This window comes from Nannospalax galili, unplaced genomic scaffold, assembly GCF_000622305.1.
Source record: "Nannospalax galili isolate Female #2095 unplaced genomic scaffold, S.galili_v1.0 scaffold1049, whole genome shotgun sequence".
Lineage (NCBI taxonomy): Eukaryota > Metazoa > Chordata > Mammalia > Rodentia > Spalacidae > Nannospalax > Nannospalax galili.
Window position 1 is genome coordinate 38,166 of NW_008358636.1, and position 6,962 is coordinate 45,127.

Consider the following 6,962-nt stretch of genomic DNA (forward strand, 5'->3'; position numbering starts at 1 on the left):
GAAATGTCAGGAGAGGAGAGGAGAGGAGCTGGATCTGTGATTCCTGTGGTTTTTCTGTTGAGGTCAGTGCTGTGTATCCTCAAGTGAAGGGCTGCATGCTGCTCTCCCCATCATAGGGGTTAGAACCTGTGTCCTGAGGGATACTTCTTCCTCTGAGGGGCAGGGCCTTCTGTGGAAAATTGGCTGTGGAGAGTTAGCTATGGAGAGGAAGCCGTGGAGAGTTAGCTGTGGAGGGAGGAGCATTGGCGCCATCTTGGAAGTGGGTGGCATGGGAAAAAAAAATGGCCCTGCTATCTCACCCAAGTGGACGTGAGAGGGGCATTTACTGACCTAGGGTGAGACCATGGGTCCATGAAATGTGGGCAAAACCCAATGGAGACTGTGGGTGGGGCACGGAAGCAATCTGGAATGGTGGGCCACTGAACCACAGAGTGGGACAGGGCACTGGGTGTTCACCTTTTGTGGGGCACTGGGTGTTCACCTTTGTAAGTTACTCTATTTCCCCTACTGTCCTGAATCAGGCAGTTACTTGACAGTAACTGTCCTGAATGTGTCTCAAGCCACTGGCCTGAGTGTGACATCTAGAGTATGTCACTGCTTCTCGGGAGAGCTTAGGACAGGCGCAACGGACAGAAGAGATTCTCACACTCAACTGTTTGATTGCAATATGCGTTTACTAGGTCAAAGCATAACAAACACACATCAATACAAACACTCAAAGGGAAACCTGGTCCTCTAGCAGTTAAGAGTCCCAAAGTCTCAGGGAGTACCTTCCAGAGGTTAAGCCTTCAGGCACTCTGTGTGGAGAGGTTCTCTCATCTGTAGTGATCCGTGCACTCTGCAGGCTGTGGAGCTGTCTCTTGCAGGTTCTGATCACGTTCGGTCGTGGCAGACTCCCGTCAGTCTCTGGCTCTCAGGCTTGGGTCCTTGATCAGGTCTCAGGCGAGGCTCCGGTCTGGTCTGGTCTCGGGCAGAGCTTCCGGCAGAGTTCAGGCTGGTCTCTGGTCTTGGGCGATGCGCCGGGATGAGGCCCACGGATTCAGAGTCTCGTGTAGCCAAGCATCAAAGGAATCTTTGAGCTGCCAGATTTTATATGTTTCTTTTTTGGCTGGAGTCCTTCTGACTTACATCAGTAACTTCAGTGGTTTCTTGAGATATGGCTCACACCATGTGGTCACTTATCACCAACACACAGACACTCAACTCACGTAGGTTCTGCTTGGTTGCTAGGTTACAACTTAGCTTCTACTTCACACAGTGTCACAGCAATGTTCAATTTGGTTTCAGAGTTTACAGAGTTAATATTCATCTTTAATTTCTAATTTTTAGATTCCTAATAAATTCCTAATAAATTCCTAGGTTACAACTTAGTTTCTTATCCACTTATCTACTTCACACAGTATCACATCAGGTTTCTAGTTTCATTTCAAAGCCATTCTTTATTTCTACTTTCCTAATACATTCAGTACACCCTACACACAATATAAACTATGGAAAAATTCAGATAAAGATGTGTTATATGGTTTGTCTAATAATACTGTTAGGGTCCATGACTCGGTGGGTCTCTTTAGGAGAACAAATGCATGAGTATGGAGATGCAAAAATCAAGCAGAGTTTTATTAAAACAGCTAGCTGGGGCCGACTGTCCTTCCAAGACATGCAGGTCTGGTTAGAGTGATCGACCCTGAGGCAATTTCAGGTAAAGATTATATAGGCTCCCACAACCGTTACACAAAAGCCTGCGCTTATACAACAAATAGTTTCAAAGCAAGAATTTCACAAACCAATAACTTCAAAACAAGAAAAATGTTACAACTCCCTACAGGTGTCTCAATCGGGGAGGGATGGGTGGTATGTGCCTGGCGTGGCCCTTCCCTTTTATCTTGTGTAAGCAGACATGCCTACATGACACGACACAGATCAGACAGGTCAGGCTCCAGGGGCTGTAGCACTTACCCCTATCTCTGGATGCCTGTGTCTCCAGTTGAGTTAATTGGTTACAAGCAGTAAATTCAAACAAGTAAATTCAAGCAGTAAATTCAGATAAGCAGTAAATTCCTTTTTCCCTAACAATACCAGAAGCAAGGGACCCTAAGAGAACTCAGGCGACAGATAGGCACAGCTGGCAGGATGACAAACCACGGGAGTTTGGAAAAAGCTAGGGAGCTAATGGTGTCACTGATGTGGCTCTTAAAATGAATTATAAAATATGTAACTAAAAAGGAGCCAGCCACGCAGAAGTGTGGGACACAGCTGTGTTGTAAATGTGGGGGAATAGCCCAGTTGCGGGTAGGTGAAGATTTGTTAAAGATTATAGAAAGGCTAGAAAAACTGTTACAAACCTTGGGCATAAGGGGAGAACCCAGAGAGGGGAGTGGCCAGTTTGCATAATAAAAGATGTGCCCCAGGCAGGTCCTGGCAGATCCAGGTGCAGATCTTGAGAAAGAAAAAAAAAAATGGGACATTTTAACTTGTGTAAGGTCCAAGGACTCCAGAAGAAAGACAGAATATAATGAAAAAGGAAACAACCTAAAACTAAAAGTAGCTAAAGCTGCCTCTCAGATTCAACCCTCGATACAAAAAGAAAAAAAAGCTAACAGAACTATAGCTAGGGGATACTCCACACTGAAACTGTTAAAACTAGGAAAAGTTATAAGCAAGCAATCAAAGAGCCCCTTCCACATGGCTTGTGAGGGTGTGGGACATGGGAGCACATAGTATAAGTCTAGGTCCTTCAGAAACTTCACAGCTGAGTTATATAACCACCCATCTGTCCTTGTGATATAGGCTGTTCAGCCTAGGCCAATGAAGGGGGGGTAGTCCTTAATGGGATGGCTAGGTGAAGGCATTAGAGATACATAGTCATCACCAAGGGAAACTCCCATGATTAACAGAGGCTTGAGTACTATAAAGGAGGAACAGGCATTACTGAGGGAACTAGGTATGAGAAAAGCAAGATATGATACCCAGTTCACTGGGCGAGCTAAGACTGTGTTCACCAGAGATATAAAGAAAGCTTAATTCAACTGGGACCTCAAGAATGGTATGGAGCATTAATGATTTTGTTAAGCCGTTTAATGGGACAGGATCTTTGTGAAGTGGGAGAGAATTTAGCAGGTCTAAATGATTTGGACCAGCATGTAAAATGTGTCTGTAGAATAACAGACCACCCTACAAGAGATATAAAAAAGACTAGAGAGAAAAAATGGCCAATTTGGATTACTTGAAGACAAATGTGGCAAGACTTATGTCGAGCCCAAATTCCCAGGGAAAAAAATTGATAGGAAACCAAATTGGGGACTAAGGAGTTTCTTGAAGGCTTTAAAAACAGTTCACAAAAGGCATTCAAAGGATAAAAACTGTCCCAGAGGTTGTTAAGAATCCCCAAAGTCTAAATAAGTTGCATTTCTCTCCTGATAAAGGCTATACTAGGGGTGGAGGCAGTTTTTCCCAACAAGCCCCTCCCCAACATCCAGGTATGGTCAATGGAGAGATGACAGATATGACTACAGCTAGGAGGCAGGCCCAGGGCCTGCCTGACTCAGGGAACCAATAGGTATGGTGGGAACAAGACAACCCCCTGCCTTTTTAGCCCAGTGCAGGGTCAGGCAACTGGAGCCAACACCTGTAAGTGTATCAAGGATAAAAGAATACAAAGAGGCTCCATGCAAGATCCCCAGAATGTGGAATGACTCCTAAGGGGTAACTAAAGATAGGAAAGAACTAACCAAATAAATGCCTCTTACCCACGCTATGGAACCTAACAAAGATCTATGGAGAAAACAGTTAATATGAATGGATAAAACCTTTCCATGCTGTGTCGGACCTTGTCTATGATTGATTTAATATAGGATGTTAACCTTCCTTCAAGTGTTTTACAGATGTGAAACTCATTTGAAAGATACCTGAAGAAACAAAGGCCAGCTATAGCTGTAAGATTCTTGGGAATTTTATGGTGGGGTAAGATAAAAACAGAGGCTCCCAAACTATACAACTGTTAAATCTTTAACAGTTGTATACCAGGGGTGGCAAGTACCAGGGGTGGCTTCCCCCTCTATGAGCTGTTGGACAGAGATCCTAGAGGTCCTCAAATTCACCAAGGCTACTGCCACCAATGTTGGTTGTACACTAGAAAGGTCGGTAAGGCCATGCTGCTAAAGACACCATGCCACTGGATGGATGACATTCATAGTACAAGAAGGTGCTATGTAAATGGTGAGGAAAGAAAGGACCCCCTATGACTCTACTCAACAATGGACCCTGCATGCTTCACACTATGGACATCCCAAAGCAATGCCTGCAAGTGCAATAATGGCTTGACTAACATATGTACAACTGACAAATTTCTAATTGGATAAGGCCCACTCCTAGGGGTGAAACACACATCTGGTGCTATAGACAAGGAAAACCCCCTGTGTTGAGAAAGGGTGCAGGACCTAGCGAGGAAGCCATTACAAGTATACTTGTTTTTAATGTCATTTATTTATTTGTTAGTTTTTTTGTGTGTATATCATTCAGAACATCCCAAACAATCTTAGTCATCTATATACCCACTTCCCAAATAGCACTCTCCCACAGCCTCCCCACCACCCACTGGAGCCCATATACTCTGTTATCCCTGTTACTATCCAGTGTATTGTCAGCTCCCCCAGCCATTCCCCAGTGTTTGTCCTTCTGCTGAATCTAGTCAGCTTATCTAGAGATCCTTGTTTTAGGAAGATCAGCTCTTCCTCATCTAGCAGCAATCAGTTGTCAATATTCCTTTAGATAAGATTGAGGTCTGCTGTTCATTTTCCCAGTTCTATGCTGGGTTACTGTCTGGGAGTCTTTTGGGCCACCCTGGTCAATAACTCAAAGGAAGGTATCTCCTGTCTGGCATTATTTCTTATTATATAGCCTTTAGCTATACATATGGACCCTTAAAATTATATTGACCCCTTTAATCTTTGGTTATACTTTCCTTTTGGGTGTTTAAGACCCTACAGCTGGCCCAGATAAATCAGTTTATTTTTACTCTTAAGGCCGTTTGAGGATCTGTTCCTCAGGGGTCACATGGGCTTGGGAGGAGCTCCTGGCTCCTTTCTTTTACCAGTTCCATCTATGTGAAGATAAGTCAAAGGTCTTACTTGACCATGGCTGGCTTTGCTTGGAAGCATAGAGGAAATGTTTCCCATGTTTTGACCCTCCTCTTTGTAGACTGGACACTGGTTCAAGTCCACCTGGTGGGGTCTCCACAGCCTCAAGAGGACAGGTGGCTCACCACAGTTACAGGATATTTTGGGAGATGCTCATAATCCCCTGGAACTTAGTCGACCTAGGAGGGCAAGGAGAAGAAACTGTCCTTTATGTCCCTCTGACCAAATTAGTATAGGCTTCAAAGTATGGCTGTTAAACATCCAAGAAGGTTAGTTCCATCAGTCTCGTACTTTCAATTACCATGTGCCAAGTAGATAGAGCTTGGGCAAGGACCAAATACTCTCAGCTAAACCTTGCCTAGACATATATTATATTCTTTGATGTAGCTGTGTGTATCATTTTTCAGTAGATTGTTGGACTAATATGGTTTCCTCTTTTTTAAAACTAGCTAGGGATTGTTTATTTCTCACATTGTCTAACCCTTCCACCATGGTTTCCCCATTTATGGTGCCCCCATTTTCCCCCATTTCTCCCTCAGTAATCCCTTTCTCCTATGGTTCCATCTCTTTTGAGCTCCTTCTTTCCCTTTATCACTTAGTTTCATCGTATAACCTTCCCCCCCTTAAAATAACCACATTTTTTATCCATAGCTCCCTTATTAATGCCTGTTTACTACTGTTCTTCTCTTTCTGATTCTTTCTCTTCCTTTACCTCCCTGGTTCCTTTTCATTATCCTGGTTTCTTTGGTGCTTGGATGAAATATTTGGTAGATGTCTGTTAGGTCCATTTGATATATGTTATTGTTTAATTCAGATGTCTCTCTTTTAATTCTCTGTCCTATTGACCTATATAATGGATACAATGGGATGTTGAAGTCCCCTACTATCAATGAGTTGGGATTAATCTGGGTCTTAAAGTCCTGTAGTACTGTTTTTATGAAGGTGGGTGCACCAGAGTTTGGTGAATATGTGTTCATGAATGTAATATCTTCTTGGTTTATTGTTCCTTTGATCAGAATGAAGTTGCCCTCTTTATCTCTTCTGATTAGTTTTAGTTTAAAGTCTATTTTATCAGATATTAGAATTGCAATGCCTGATTTTTTCTTAATATCATTAGCCTTGCATATTTTTTTCCATCCTTTCATCTTAAGGTAGTGCCTGTCCTTCAAAGTGAGATAAGTTTTTGCAGACAACAAAAAGATGGGCTTTGTTTCTTAATCCGTTCAACTAGTCTGTGTCTTTTGACTTGGGAGTTCAGTACATTGATATTTATAGTTATTAATGAAAGATGTGTATTGATTCCTGTCATTTTTATTTCTGTTCACATTCTTGATATAGCTTTGCATTTCAACAGTTATACCTTCATTGGATTTCTTTCTGTAACCCCTTGTGTATAGTCATTCCTTTCTTCAGCTCTTTGTATTGCTTCAAGAACTCTCTGAAGGGCTGGTTTTATGGACATGAATTCTTTCAGCCTATTTATGCCATGGAAGATTTTTCTTTCCCCTTCAACTACAGTAGACATTTTGACTGGATAAAGTAATCTGGGTCGGCATCTGCAGTTATTTAGAACTGGGAATACTTTGGTCCAGGCTCTTCTGGTTTTCATAATTTGCACTGAAAAGTCAGCTGTAATCCTGATGGGTTTTCCTTTATATGTGACTTGTTGTTTTTCTTTTGCAGCTTTCAGTATTCTCTCTTTGTTTTGTATGTTTAGTGTTTTTACTGTGATGAGCCACGGAGAGTTTCTTTTCTGTTCCTATTTGGTGTTTTATATGCTTCTTGTATTTGTATGAGCATGCCTTTCTTTAATTTTGGGAAATTTTC